The sequence below is a fragment of the Ascaphus truei genome, chromosome 11, assembly GCF_040206685.1.
Source record: "Ascaphus truei isolate aAscTru1 chromosome 11, aAscTru1.hap1, whole genome shotgun sequence".
Classification (NCBI taxonomy): domain Eukaryota; kingdom Metazoa; phylum Chordata; class Amphibia; order Anura; family Ascaphidae; genus Ascaphus; species Ascaphus truei.
The window spans coordinates 53,435,014-53,451,504 of record NC_134493.1 but is presented as its reverse complement, the minus strand read 5'-3'; the positions used below and the strand labels follow the sequence as shown (position 1 = coordinate 53,451,504).

General features: G+C 43.7%; 1 protein-coding gene across 1 annotated transcript in view; it reads left to right on the top strand.

Moving 5' to 3' along the window:
• The first annotated feature begins 6 nt into the window (after positions 1-6).
• Positions 7-16,491, top strand: part of GLIS2 (GLIS family zinc finger 2) — a 36,708-nt gene continuing 20,223 nt past the window's right edge. Inside the window, exon 1 of the mRNA XM_075566348.1 lies at positions 7-93. The gene's annotated coding sequence lies outside the window, so the exon portion shown is untranslated. The remainder of the gene's footprint in view (positions 94-16,491) is intronic.

Sequence of the window (16,491 nt, the reverse complement as noted above, 5' to 3'; positions counted from 1 at the left end):
CGTCAACGATTTCCACGTCAAGCCGGAGAAGGACACCGGTTACTGCTGCCACTGGGAAGGCTGCGCGCGCCGGGGGAGGGGCTTCAACGCCAGGTGAGGGGCGCGGGATTCTATATTCTCACCGGCTGACACAAGGGGCCAAGGGTGGGCCCAGGGGTTGAGGGTGGGGGGCTAAGGGTGGCCCCGGTGGCTGAGGGTGGGGCTGAGGGTGAGGGTGGGGGGCTGAGGGTGAGGGTGGGGGGCTGAGGGTGAGGGTGGGGGACTAAGGGTGGGGGGCTGAGGGTGAGGGTGGGGGACTAAGGGTGGGGGGCTGAGGGTGGGGGACTAAGGGTGGGGGGGCTGAGGGTGGGGGGCTGAGGGTGGGGGGCTGAGGGTGGGCCCGGGGACTAAGGGTGGGCCCGGGGACTAAGGGTGAAGGGCTGAGGGTGGGGGGCTGAGGGCTAAGGGTGGGGGCTGAGAGTGTGGGGCTGAGGGTGGGGGACTAAGGGTGGGGGACTGAGGGTGGGGGACTGATCGTGGGCCCGGGGACTAAGGGTGGGGGGCTGAGGGTGGGGGGCTGAGGGTGGGGGGCTGAGGGTGTGGGGCTGAGGGTGGGCCCGGGGACTAAGGGTGGGGGACTGAGGGTGGGGGACTAAGGGTGGGGGCTGAGGGTGGGGGACTAAGGGTGGGGGGCTGAGGGTGGGGGGCTGAGGGTGGGCCCGGGGGTTAAGGGTGTGGGACTAAGGGTGGGGGGCTGAGGGTGGGTGGCTGAGGGTGGGCCCAGGGACTAAGGGTGGTGGCTGAGGGTGGGGGGCTGAGGGTGGGGGGCTGAGGGTGGGGCACTGAAGGTGGGCCCGGGGACTAAGGGTGGGGGCAGAGGGTGTGGGACTAAGGTTGGGGGCTGAGGGTGGGGGGCTGAGGGTGGGGGCTGAGGGCTAAGGGTGGGTGGCTGAGGGTGGGTGGCTGAGGGTGGGGGGCTGAAGGTGGGGGCTGAGGGTGGGGGCTGAGGGTGGGGGCTGAGGGTGGGTGGCTGAGGGTGGGGGCTGAGGGTGGGGGGCTGAGGGTGGGGGGCTGAGGGCTAAGGGTGTGGGACTAAGGGTGGGGGGCTGAGGGTGGGGGCTGAGGGCTAAGGGTGGGGGGCTGAGGGTGAGGGGCTGAGGGTGGGAGGCTGAGGGCTAAGGGTGGGGGGCTGAGGGTGGGGGGCTGAGGGCTAAGGGTGGGGGCTGAGGGTGGGGGGCTGAGGGCTAAGGGTGGGGGGCTGAGGGTGGGGGCTGAGGGTGGGGGACTAAGGTTGAGGGCTGAGGGTGGGGGGCTGAGGGTGGGGGCTGAGGGTGGGGGGCTGAGGGTGGGGGGCTGAGGGTGGGCCCGGGGACAGCGGGTGGGGGCTGAGGGTGGGGGCTGAGGGTGGGGGGCTGAGGGTGGGGGGCTGAGGGTGGGCCCGGGGACTGCGGGTGGGGGCTGAGGGTGGGGGCTGAGGGTGGGGGACTAAGGTTGGGGGCTGAGGGTGGGGGACTAAGGTTGGGGCTGAGGGTGGGGGACTAAGGTGGGGGACTAAGACTGAGGGTGGGGGGCTGAGGGTGGGGGCTGAGGGTGGGGGACTAAGGTTGGGGGCTGAGGGTGGGGGGCTGAGGGTGGGGGCTGAGGGTGGGGGCTGAGGGTGGGCCCGGGGACTAAGGGTGGGGGCTGAGGGTGGGGGACTAAGGTTGGGGGCTGAGGGTGGGGGGCTGAGGGTGGGCCCGGGGACTAAGGGTGGGGGCTGAGGGTGGGGGGCTGAGGGTGGGGGCTGAGGGTGGGGGCTGAGGGTGGGGGCTGAGGGTGGGCCCGGGGACTAAGGGTGGGGGCTGATGGTGGACCCGGGGGCTGAGGGTGGGGGGCTGAGGGTGGGGGGCTGAGGGTGGGGGCTGAGGGTGGGGGGCTGAGGGTGGGGGGCTGAGGGTGGGGGGCTGAGGGTGTGGGGCTGAGGGTGTGGGGCTGAGGGTGTGGGGCTGAGGGTGGGGGCTGAGGGTGGGGGCTGAGGGTGGGGGGGCTGAGGGTGGGCCCGTTGGCGGCTCCCAGTTGTTTGAAGCATGTGGTGGTGCTGTGCTCCCAGGAATGTGGAGTAATATTTACTAGCCACATCTGGGGTAACAGTTTTAGTTTAGCACTTTGGTTCTAGTAGAGTAATGTTTTCAGGGCTAATGCATTGTTTAGTGTAATGTGTTGTAATACTGTAATTGATGTGAGGACATTGAAAGCTCAGTACTAATTACTGTAGTAAGATGCAAACACCCTTTGTGGTGAGGCTGAGTAACACTTATAGTGCCCGCTTTTACATGAGCTGAGTAACATTTATAGTGCCCGCTTTTACATGAGCTGAGTAATATTTATAGTGCCCGCTTTTACATGAGCTGAGTAATATTTATAGTGCCCGCTTTTACATGAGCTGAGTAATATTTATAGTACCCGCTTTTACATGAGCTGAGTAATATTTATAGTGCCCGCTTTTACATGAGCTGAGTAATATTTATAGTGCCCGCTTTTACATGAGCTGAGTTATATTTATAGTGCCCGCTTTTACATGAGGCTGAGTAACACTTATAGTGCCGGCTTTTACATGAGGGTGAGTAATATTTATAGTACCCGCTTTTACATGAGCTGAGTAACACTTATAGTGCCCGCTTTTACATGAGCTGAGTAATATTTATAGTGCCCGCTTTTACATGAGGGTGAGTAATATTTATAGTACCCGCTTTTTACATGAGCTGAGTAACATTTATAGTGCCCGCTTTTACATGAGCTGAGTAATATTTATAGTGCCCGCTTTTACATGAGGCTGAGTAACATTTATAGTGCCCACTTTTACATGAGGCTGAGTAACATTTATAGTGCCCGCTTTTACATGAGGCTGAGTAACATTTATAGTGCCCGCTTTTACATGAGGCTGAGTAACATTTATAGTGCCCGCTTTTACATGAGCTGAGTAATATTTATAGTGCCCGCTTTTACATGAGGCTGAGTAATATTTATAGTGCCCGCTTTTACATGAGCTGAGTAACATTTATAGTGCCCGCTTTTACATGAGCTGAGTAATATTTATAGTGCCCGCTTTTACATGAGGCTGAGTAACATTTATAGTGCCCGCTTTTACATGAGCTGAGTAATATTTATAGTGCCCGCTTTTAGATGAGGCTGAGTAACTTTTATAGTGCCCGCTTTTACATGAGGCTGAGTAACATTTATAGTGCCCGCTTTTACATGAGGCTGAGTAACACTTATAGTGCCCGCTTTTACATGAGCTGAGTAATATTTATAGTACCCGCTTTTACATGAGCTGAGTAATATTTATAGTACCCGCTTTTACATGAGCTGAGTAATATTTATAGTGCCCGCTTTTACATGAGCTGAGTAATATTTATAGTGCCCGCTTTTACATGAGCTGAGTACTATTTATAGTGCCCGCTTTTACATGAGCTGAGTAATATTTATAGTGCCCGCTTTTACATGAGCTGAGTAATATTTATAGTGCCCGCTTTTACATGAGCTGAGTAATATTTATAGTACCCGCTTTTACATGAGCTGAGTAATATTTATAGTGCCCGCTTTTACATGAGCTGAGTAATATTTATAGTGCCCGCTTTTACATGAGCTGAGTTATATTTATAGTGCCCGCTTTTACATGAGGCTGAGTAACACTTATAGTGCCGGCTTTTACATGAGGGTGAGTAATATTTATAGTACCCGCTTTTACATGAGCTGAGTAACACTTATAGTGCCCGCTTTTACATGAGCTGAGTAATATTTATAGTGCCCGCTTTTACATGAGGGTGAGTAATATTTATAGTACCCGCTTTTTACATGAGCTGAGTAACATTTATAGTGCCCGCTTTTACATGAGCTGAGTAATATTTATAGTGCCCGCTTTTACATGAGGCTGAGTAACATTTATAGTGCCCACTTTTACATGAGGCTGAGTAACATTTATAGTGCCCGCTTTTACATGAGGCTGAGTAACATTTATAGTGCCCGCTTTTACATGAGGCTGAGTAACATTTATAGTGCCCGCTTTTACATGAGCTGAGTAATATTTATAGTGCCCGCTTTTACATGAGGCTGAGTAATATTTATAGTGCCCGCTTTTACATGAGCTGAGTAACATTTATAGTGCCCGCTTTTACATGAGCTGAGTAATATTTATAGTGCCCGCTTTTACATGAGGCTGAGTAACATTTATAGTGCCCGCTTTTACATGAGCTGAGTAATATTTATAGTGCCCGCTTTTAGATGAGGCTGAGTAACTTTTATAGTGCCCGCTTTTACATGAGGCTGAGTAACATTTATAGTGCCCGCTTTTACATGAGGCTGAGTAACACTTATAGTGCCCGCTTTTACATGAGCTGAGTAATATTTATAGTACCCGCTTTTACATGAGCTGAGTAATATTTATAGTACCCGCTTTTACATGAGCTGAGTAATATTTATAGTGCCCGCTTTTACATGAGCTGAGTAATATTTATAGTGCCCGCTTTTACATGAGCTGAGTACTATTTATAGTGCCCGCTTTTACACGAGGCTGAGTAACATTTATAGTGCCCGCTTTTATATGAGCTGAGTAATATTTATAGTGCCCGCTTTTACATGAGCTGAGTAACATTTATAGTGCCCGCTTTTACATGAGGCTGAGTAATATTTATAGTGCCCGCTTTTACATGAGCTGAGTAACATTTATAGTGCCCGCTTTTACATGAGGCTGAGTAATATTTATAGTGCCCGCTTTTACATGAGGCTGAGTAACATTTATAGTGCCCGCTTTTACATGAGGCTGAGTAACATTTATAGTGCCCGCTTTTACATGAGGCTGAGTAATATTTATAGTGCCCGCTTTTACATGAGGCTGAGTAACATTTATAGTGCCCGCTTTTACATGAGCTGAGTAATATTTATAGTGCCCGCTTTTACATGAGGCTGAGTAATATTTATAGTGCCCGCTTTTACATGAGGCTGAGTAACATTTATAGTGCCCGCTTTTACATGAGGCTGAGTAATATTTATAGTGCCCGCTTTTACATGAAGCTGAGTAACATTTATAGTGCCCGCTTTTACATGAGGCTGAGTAATATTTATAGTGCCCGCTTTTACATGAGGCTGAGTAATATTTATAGTGCCCGCTTTTACATGAGGCTGAGTAATATTTATAGTGCCGCTTTTACATGAGCTGAGTAATATTTATAGTGCCCGCTTTTACATGAGGCTGAGTAACACTTATAGTGCCCGCTTTTACATGAGGCTGAGTAACTTTTATAGTGCCCGCTTTTACATGAGGCTGAGTAACATTTATAGTGCCCGCTTTTACATGAGGCTGAGTAACATTTATAGTGCCCGCTTTTACATGAGGCTGAGTAACTTTTATAGTGCCCGCTTTTACATGAGGCTGAGTAACATTTATAGTGCCCGCTTTTACATGAGGCTGAGTAACACTTATAGTGCCGGCTTTTACATGAGGCTGAGTAATATTTATAGTGCCCGCTTTTACATGAGGCTGAGTAACATTTATAGTGCTGCGTTTACATGCGGCTGAGTAACATTTATAGTGCCCGCTTTTACATGAGGCTGAGTAACACTTATAGTGCCCGCTTTTACATGAGGCTGAGTAATATTTATAGTGCCCGCTTTTACATGAGGCTGAGTAACATTTATAGTGCCCGCTTTTATATGAGACGGAGTAATATTTATAGTGCCCGTTTTTACATGAGGCTGAGTAACATTTATAGTGCCCGCTTTTACATGAGGCTGAGTAACATTTATAGTGCCCGCTTTTACATGAGGCTGAGTAACATTTATAGTGCCCGCTTTTACATGAGGCTGAGTAACATTTATAGTGCCCGCTTTTACATGAGGCTGAGTAATATTTATAGTGCCCGCTTTTACATGAGCTGAGTAATATTTATAGTGCCCGCTTTTATATGAGACGGAGTAATATTTATAGTGCCCGTTTTTACATGAGGCTGAGTAACATTTATAGTGCCCGCTTTTACATGATGCTGAGTAACATTTATAGTGCCCGCTTTTACATGAGGCTGAGTAACATTTATAGTGCCCGCTTTTACATGAGGCTGAGTAATATTTATAGTGCCCGCTTTTATATGAGACGGAGTAATATTTATAGTGCCCGTTTTTACATGAGGCTGAGTAATATTTATAGTGCCCGCTTTTACATGATGCTGAGTAACATTTATAGTGCCCGCTTTTACATGAGGCTGAGTAACATTTATAGTGCCTGCTTTTACATGAGGCTGAGTAATATTTATAGTGCCCGCTTTTATATGAGACTGAGTAATATTTATAGTGCCCGCTTTTACATGAGGCTGAGTAACATTTATAGTGCCCGCATTTACACGAGGCTGAGTAACATTTATAGTGCCCGCTTTTACATGAGCTGAGTAATATTTATAGTGCCCGCTTTTACATGAGGGTGAGTACATTTATAGTGCCTGCTTTTACATGAGGCTGAGTAATATTTTTAGTGCCCGCTTTTACATGAGCTGAGTAATATTTATAGTGCCCGTTTTTACATGAGGCTGAGTAATATTTATAGTGCCCGCTTTTACATGAGCTGAGTAATATTTATAGTGCCCGCTTTTACATGAGGCTGAGTAACATTTATAGTGCCCGCTTTTACATGAGGGTGAGTAACATTTATAGTGCCCGCGTTTACATGAGGCTGATTAACATTTATAGTGCCCGCTTTTACATGAGGCTGAGTAACATTTATAGTGCCCGCTTTTACATGAGACTGAGTAATATTTATAGTGCCCGCTTTTACATGAGGATGAGTAACATTTATAGTGCCCGCTTTTACATGAGGCTGAGTAACATTTATAGTGCCCGCTTTTACATGAGGCTGAGTAACATTTATAGTGCCCGCTTTTACATGAGGCTGAGTAACATTTATAGTGCCCGCTTTTACATGAGGCTGAGTAACATTTATAGTGCCCGCTTTTACATGAAGCTGAGTAATATTTATAGTGCCCGCTTTTACATGAGGCTGAGTAATATTTATAGTGCCCGCTTTTACATGAGTTGAGTAACATTTATAGTGCCCGCTTTTACATGAGTTGAGTAACATTTATAGTACCCGCTTTTACATGAGCTGAGTTATATTTATAGTGCCCGCTTTTACATGAGCTGAGTAATATTTATAGTGCCCGCTTTTACATGAGTTGAGTAACATTTATAGTGCCCGCTTTTACATGAGGCTGAGTAATATTTATAGTGCCCGCTCTTACATGAGGCTGAGTAATATTTATAGTGCCCGCTTTTACATGAGGCTGAGTAACATTTATAGTGCTGCGTTTACATGCGGCTGAGTAACATTTATAGTGCCCGCTTTTACATGAGGCTGAGTAACACTTATAGTGCCCGCTTTTACATGAGGCTGAGTAATATTTATAGTGCCCGCTTTTACATGAGGCTGAGTAACATTTATAGTGCCCGCTTTTATATGAGACGGAGTAATATTTATAGTGCCCGTTTTTACATGAGGCTGAGTAACATTTATAGTGCCCGCTTTTACATGAGGCTGAGTAACATTTATAGTGCCCGCTTTTACATGAGGCTGAGTAACATTTATAGTGCCCGCTTTTACATGAGGCTGAGTAACATTTATAGTGCCCGCTTTTACATGAGGCTGAGTAATATTTATAGTGCCCGCTTTTACATGAGCTGAGTAATATTTATAGTGCCCGCTTTTATATGAGACGGAGTAATATTTATAGTGCCCGTTTTTACATGAGGCTGAGTAACATTTATAGTGCCCGCTTTTACATGATGCTGAGTAACATTTATAGTGCCCGCTTTTACATGAGGCTGAGTAACATTTATAGTGCCCGCTTTTACATGAGGCTGAGTAATATTTATAGTGCCCGCTTTTATATGAGACGGAGTAATATTTATAGTGCCCGTTTTTACATGATGCTGAGTAACATTTATAGTGCCCGCTTTTACATGAGGCTGAGTAACATTTATAGTGCCTGCTTTTACATGAGGCTGAGTAATATTTATAGTGCCCGCTTTTATATGAGACTGAGTAATATTTATAGTGCCCGCTTTTACATGAGGCTGAGTAACATTTATAGTGCCCGCATTTACACGAGGCTGAGTAACATTTATAGTGCCCGCTTTTACATGAGCTGAGTAATATTTATAGTGCCCGCTTTTACATGAGGGTGAGTACATTTATAGTGCCCGCTTTTACATGAGGCTGAGTAATATTTTTAGTGCCCGCTTTTACATGAGCTGAGTAATATTTATAGTGCCCGTTTTTACATGAGGCTGAGTAATATTTATAGTGCCCGCTTTTACATGAGCTGAGTAATATTTATAGTGCCCGCTTTTACATGAGGCTGAGTAACATTTATAGTGCCCGCTTTTACATGAGGGTGAGTAACATTTATAGTGCCCGCGTTTACATGAGGCTGATTAACATTTATAGTGCCCGCTTTTACATGAGGCTGAGTAACATTTATAGTGCCCGCTTTTACATGAGACTGAGTAATATTTATAGTGCCCGCTTTTACATGAGGATGAGTAACATTTATAGTGCCCGCTTTTACATGAGGCTGAGTAACATTTATAGTGCCCGCTTTTACATGAGGCTGAGTAACATTTATAGTGCCCGCTTTTACATGAGGCTGAGTAACATTTATAGTGCCCGCTTTTACATGAGGCTGAGTAACATTTATAGTGCCCGCTTTTACATGAAGCTGAGTAATATTTATAGTGCCCGCTTTTACATGAGGCTGAGTAATATTTATAGTGCCCGCTTTTACATGAGTTGAGTAACATTTATAGTGCCCGCTTTTACATGAGTTGAGTAACATTTATAGTACCCGCTTTTACATGAGCTGAGTTATATTTATAGTGCCCGCTTTTACATGAGCTGAGTAATATTTATAGTGCCCGCTTTTACATGAGTTGAGTAACATTTATAGTGCCCGCTTTTACATGAGGCTGAGTAATATTTATAGTGCCCGCTCTTACATGAGGCTGAGTAATATTTATAGTGCCCGCTTTTACATGAGGCTGAGTAACATTTATAGTGCCCGCTTTTACACGAGGCTGAGTAACATTTATAGTGCCCGCTTTTACATGAGGCTGAGTAATATTTATAGTGCCCGCTTTTACATGAGGCTGAGTAATATTTATAGTGCCCGCTTTTACATGAGCTGAGTAATATTTATAGTGCCCGCTTTTACATGAGCTGAGTTATATTTATAGTGCCCGCTTTTACATGAGGCTGAGTAACACTTATAGTGCCCGCTTTTACATGAGGCTGAGTAACTTTTATAGTGCCCGCTTTTACATGAGGCTGAGTAACATTTATAGTGCCCGCTTTTACATGAGGCTGAGTAACATTTATAGTGCCCGCTTTTACATGAGGCTGAGTAACTTTTATAGTGCCCGCTTTTACATGAGGCTGAGTAACATTTATAGTGCCCGCTTTTACATGAGGCTGAGTAACACTTATAGTGCCGGCTTTTACATGAGGCTGAGTAATATTTATAGTGCCCGCTTTTACATGAGGCTGAGTAACATTTATAGTGCTGCGTTTACATGCGGCTGAGTAACATTTATAGTGCCCGCTTTTACATGAGGCTGAGTAACACTTATAGTGCCCGCTTTTACATGAGGCTGAGTAATATTTATAGTGCCCGCTTTTACATGAGGCTGAGTAACATTTATAGTGCCCGCTTTTATATGAGACGGAGTAATATTTATAGTGCCCGTTTTTACATGAGGCTGAGTAACATTTATAGTGCCCGCTTTTACATGAGGCTGAGTAACATTTATAGTGCCCACTTTTACATGAGGCTGAGTAACATTTATAGTGCCCGCTTTTACATGAGGCTGAGTAACATTTATAGTGCCCGCTTTTACATGAGGCTGAGTAATATTTATAGTGCCCGCTTTTACATGAGCTGAGTAATATTTATAGTGCCCGCTTTTATATGAGACGGAGTAATATTTATAGTGCCCGTTTTTACATGAGGCTGAGTAACATTTATAGTGCCCGCTTTTACATGATGCTGAGTAACATTTATAGTGCCCGCTTTTACATGAGGCTGAGTAACATTTATAGTGCCCGCTCTTACATGAGGCTGAGTAATATTTATAGTGCCCGCTTTTACATGAGGCTGAGTAATATTTATAGTGCCCGCTTTTACATGATGCTGAGTAACATTTATAGTGCCCGCTTTTACATGAGGCTGAGTAACATTTATAGTGCCCGCTTTTATATGAGACGGAGTAATATTTATAGTGCCCGTTTTTACATGAGGCTGAGTAACATTTATAGTGCCCGCTTTTACATGATGCTGAGTAACATTTATAGTGCCCGCTTTTACATGAGGCTGAGTAACATTTATAGTGCCCGCTTTTACATGAGGCTGAGTAACTTTTATAGTGCCCGCTTTTACATGAGGCTGAGTAATATTTATAGTGCCCGCTTTTATATGAGACGGAGTAATATTTATAGTGCCCGTTTTTACATGAGGCTGAGTAATATTTATAGTGCCCGCTTTTACATGATGCTGAGTAACATTTATAGTGCCCGCTTTTACATGAGGCTGAGTAACATTTATAGTGCCTGCTTTTACATGAGGCTGAGTAATATTTATAGTGCCCGCTTTTATATGAGACTGAGTAATATTTATAGTGCCCGCTTTTACATGAGGCTGAGTAACATTTATAGTGCCCGCATTTACACGAGGCTGAGTAACATTTATAGTGCCTGCTTTTACATGAGCTGAGTAATATTTATAGTGCCCGCTTTTACATGAGGGTGAGTACATTTATAGTGCCCGCTTTTACATGAGGCTGAGTAATATTTTTAGTGCCCGCTTTTACATGAGCTGAGTAATATTTATAGTGCCCGTTTTTACATGAGGCTGAGTAATATTTATAGTGCCCGCTTTTACATGAGCTGAGTAATATTTATAGTGCCCGCTTTTACATGAGGCTGAGTAACATTTATAGTGCCCGCTTTTACATGAGGGTGAGTAACATTTATAGTGCCCGCGTTTACATGAGGCTGATTAACATTTATAGTGCCCGCTTTTACGTGAGGCTGAGTAACATTTATAGTGCCCGCTTTTACATGAGACTGAGTAATATTTATAGTGCCCGCTTTTACATGAGGATGAGTAACATTTATAGTGCCCGCTTTTACATGAGGCTGAGTAACATTTATAGTGCCCGCTTTTACATGAGGCTGAGTAACATTTATAGTGCCCGCTTTTACATGAGGCTGAGTAACATTTGTAGTGCCCGCTTTTACATGAGGCTGAGTAACATTTATAGTGCCCGCTTTTACATGAAGCTGAGTAATATTTATAGTGCCCGCTTTTACATGAGGCTGAGTAATATTTATAGTGCCCGCTTTTACATGAGTTGAGTAACATTTATAGTGCCCGCTTTTACATGAGTTGAGTAACATTTATAGTACCCGCTTTTACATGAGCTGAGTTATATTTATAGTGCCCGCTTTTACATGAGCTGAGTAATATTTATAGTGCCCGCTTTTACATGAGTTGAGTAACATTTATAGTGCCCGCTTTTACATGAGGCTGAGTAATATTTATAGTGCCCGCTCTTACATGAGGCTGAGTAATATTTATAGTGCCCGCTTTTACATGAGGCTGAGTAACATTTATAGTGCCCGCTTTTACATGAGGCTGAGTAATATTTATAGTGCCCGCTTTTACATGAGGCTGAGTAACATTTATAGTGCCCGCTTTTACATGAGGGTGAGTAACATTTATAGTGCCCGCTTTTACATGAGGGTGAGTAACATTTATAGTGCCCACTTTTACATGGGGCTGAGTAACATTTATAGTGCCCGCTTTTATATGAGGCTGAGTAACATTTATAGTGCCCGCTTTTACATGAGGCTGAGTAACATTTATAGTGCCCGCTCTTACATGAGGCTGAGTAACATTTATAGTGCCCGCTCTTACATGAGGCTGAGTAACACTTATAGTGCCCGCTCTTACATGAGGCTGAGTAACATTTATAGTGCCCGCTTTTACATGAGGCTGAGTAACATTTATAGTGCCCGCTTTTACATGAGGATGAGTAATATTTATAGTGCCCGCTTTTACATGAGGATGAGTAATATTTATAGTGCCCGCTTTTACATGAGGCTGAGTAACATTTATAGTGCCCGCTTTTACATGAGGCTGAGTTATATTTATTGTGCCCGCTTTTACATGAGGCTGAGTAACATTTATAGTGCCCGCTTTTACATGAGCTGAGTAATATTTATAGTACCCGCTTTTACATGAGGCTGAGTAACATTTATAGTGCCCGCTTTTACATGGGGCTGAGTAACATTTATAGTGCCCGCTCTTACATGAGGCTGAGTAATATTTATAGTGCCCGCTTTTACATGAGGCTGAGTAACATTTATAGTGCCCGCTTTTACATGAGGCTGAGTAACATTTATAGTGCCCGCTTTTACATGAGGCTGAGTAACATTTATTTATAGTGCCCGCTTTTACATGAGGCTGAGTAACATTTATTTATAGTGCCCGCTTTTACATGAGGCTGAGTAACATTTATAGTGCCCGCTTTTACATGAGGCTGAGTAACATTTATAGTGCCCGCTTTTACATGAGGCTGAGTAACATTTATAGTGCCCGCTTTTACATGAGGCTGAGTAACATTTATAGTGCCCGCTCTTACATGAGGCTGAGTAACATTTATAGTACCCGCTTTTACATGAGGCTGATTAACATTTATAGTGCCCGCTTTTACATGAGGCTGAGTAACATTTATAGTGCCCGCTTTTACATGAGGCCGAGTAACATTTATAGTGCCCGCTTTTACATGAGGCTGAGTAATATTTATAGTGCCCGCTCTTACATGAGGCTGAGTAATATTTATAGTGCCCGCTTTTACATGAGGCTGAGTAACATTTATAGTGCCCGCTTTTACATGAGGCTGAGTAATATTTATAGTGCCCGCTCTTACATGAGGCTGAGTAATATTTATAGTGCCCGCTTTTACATGAGGCTGAGTAACATTTATAGTGCCCGCTTTTACATGAGGCTGAGTAATATTTATAGTGCCCGCTCTTACATGAGGCTGAGTAATATTTATAGTGCCCGCTTTTACATGAGGCTGAGTAATATTTATAGTGCCCGCTTTTACATGAGGCTGAGTAACATTTATAGTGCCCGCTTTAACATGAGGCTGAGTAACATTTATAGTGCCCGCTTTTACATGAGGCTGAATAATATTTATAGTGCCCGCTTTTACATGAGGCTGAGTAACATTTATAGTGCCCGCTTTTACATGAGGCTGAGTAATATTTATAGTACCCGCTCTTACATGAGGCTGAGTAATATTTATAGTGCCCGCTTTTACATGAGCTGAGTACTATTTATAGTGACCGCTTTTACATGAGGCTGAGTAACATTTATAGTGCCCGCTTTTACATGAGGCTGAGTAACACTTATAGTGCCCGCTTTTACATGAGGCGAAGTAACATTTATAGTGCCCGCTTTTACATGAGGCTGAGTAACATTTATAGTGCCCGCTTTTACATGAGGCTGAGTAACACTTATAGTGCCCGCTTTTACATGAGGCGAAGTAACATTTATAGTGCCCGCTTTTACATGAGGGTGAGTAATATTTATAATGCCCGCTTTTACATGAGGCTGAGTAATATTTATAGTGCCCGCTTTTACATGAGGCTGAGTAATATTTATAGTGACCGCTTTTACATGAGCTGAGTAATATTTATAGTGACCGCTTTTACATGAGGCTGAGTAACATTTATAGTGCCCGCATTTACACGACGCTGAGTAACATTTATAGTGCCCGCTTTTACATGAGGATGAGTAATATTTATAGTGCCCGCTTTTACATGAGCTGAGTAACATTTATAGTGTCCGCTTTTACAGGAGGCTGAGTAATATTTATAGTGCCCGCTTTTACATGAGGCTGAGTAACATTTATAGTGCCCGCTCTTACATGAGGCTGAGTAATATTTATAGTGCCCGCTTTTACATGAGGCTGAGTAATATTTATAGTGCCGCTTTTACATGAGGCTAAGTAACATTTATAGTGCCCGCTTTTACATGAGGGTGAGTAATATTTATAATGCCCGCTTTTACATGAGGCTGAGTAATATTTATAGTGCCCGCTTTTACATGAGGCTGAGTAATATTTATAGTGACCGCTTTTACATGAGCTGAGTAATATTTATAGTGACCGCTTTTACATGAGGCTGAGTAACATTTATAGTGCCCGCATTTACACGACGCTGAGTAACATTTATAGTGCCCGCTTTTACATGAGGCTGAGTAATATTTATAGTGCCCGCTTTTACATGAGGCTGAGTAACATTTATAGTGCCCGCTTTTACATGAGGCTGAGTAATATTTATAGTGCCCGCTTTTACATGAGGCTGAGTAATATTTATAGTGCCCACTTTTACATGAGGCTGAGTAACATTTATAGTGCCCGCTTTTACATGAGGCTGAGTAATATTTATAGTGCCCGCTTTTACATGAGGCTGAGTAATATTTATAGTGCCCGCTTTTACATGAGGCTGAGTAATATTTATAGTGCCCGCTTTTACATGAGGCTGAGTAACTTTTATAGTGCCCGCTTTTACATGAGGCTGAGTAATATTTATAGTGACCGCTTTTACATGAGCTGAGTAATATTTATAGTGACCGCTTTTACATGAGGCTGAGTAACATTTATAGTGCCCGCATTTACACGACGCTGAGTAACATTTATAGTGCCCGCTTTTACATGAGGATGAGTAATATTTATAGTGCCCGCTTTTACATGAGCTGAGTAACATTTATAGTGTCCGCTTTTAAATGAGGCTGAGTAATATTTATAGTGCCCGCTTTTACATGAGGCTGAGTAACACTTATAGTGCCCGCTTTTACATGAGCTGAGTAACATTTATAGTGTCCGCTTTTACATGAGGCTGAGTAATATTTATAGTGCCCGCTTTTACATGAGGCTGAGTAACATTTATAGTGCCCGCTTTTACATGAGGCTGAGTAATATTTATAGTGCCCGCTTTTACATGAGGCTGAGTAATATTTATAGTGCCCGCTTTTACATGAGGCTGAGTAATATTTATAGTGCCCGCTTTTACATGAGGCTGAGTAACATTTATAGTGCCCGCTTTTACATGAGGCTGAGTAATATTTATAGTGCCCGCTTTTACATGAGGCTGAGTAATATTTATAGTGCCCGCTTTTACATGAGGCTGAGTAATATTTATAGTGCCCGCTTTTACATGAGGCTGAGTAACATTTATAGTGCCCGCTTTTACATGAGGCTGAGTAACACTTATAGTGCCCGCTTTTACATGAGGCTGAGTAACATTTATAGTGCCCGCTTTTACATGAGGCTGAGTAATATTTATAGTGCCCGCTTTTACATGAGGCTGAGTAATATTTATAGTGCCCGCTTTTACATGAGGCTGAGTAACATTTATAGTGCCCGCTTTTACATGAGGCTGAGTAATATTTATAGTGCCCGCTTTTACATGAGGCTGAGTAACATTTATAGTTCCCGCTTTTACATGAGGCTGAGTAACACTTATAGTGCCCGCTTTTACATGAGGCTGAGTAACACTTATAGTGCCCGCTTTTACATGAGGCTGATTAACATTTATAGTGCCCGCTTTTACATGAGGCTGAGTAATATTTATAGTACCCGCTTTTACATGAGGCTGAGTAACATTTATAGTGCCCGCTTTTACATGAGGCTGAGTAATATTTATAGTTCCCGCTTTTACATGAGGCTGAGTAACACTTATAGTGCCCGCTTTTACATGAGGCTGAGTAATATTTATAGTGCCCGCTTTTACATGAGGCTGAGTAACTTTTATAGTGCCCGCTTTTACATGAGGCTTAGTAATATTTATAGTGCCCGCTTTTACATGAGGCTGAGTAACATTTATAGTGCCCGCTTTTACATGAGGCTGAGTAATATTTATAGTGCCCGCTTTTACATGAGGCTGAGTAATATTTATAGTGCCCGCTTTTACATGAGGCTGAGTAATATTTATAGTGCCCGCTTTTACATGAGGCTGAGTAACTTTTATAGTGCCCGCTTTTACATGAGGCTTAGTAATATTTATAGTGCCCGCTTTTACATGAGGCTGAGTAACATTTATAGTGCCCGCTTTTACATGAGGCTGAGTAATATTTATAGTGCCCGCTTTTACATGAGGCTGAGTAACACTTATAGTGCCCGCTTTTACATGAGGCTGAGTAATATTTATAGTGCCCGCTTTTACATGAGGATGAGTAATATTTATAGTGCCCGCTTTTACATGAGGCTGAGTAACACTTATAGTGCCCGCTTTTACATGAGGCTGAGTAATATTTTTAGTGCCCGCTTTTACATGAGGCTGAGTAACTTTTATAGTGCCCGCTTTTACATGAGGCTTAGTAATATTTATAGTGCCCGCTTTTACATGAGGCTGAGTAACCCTTATAG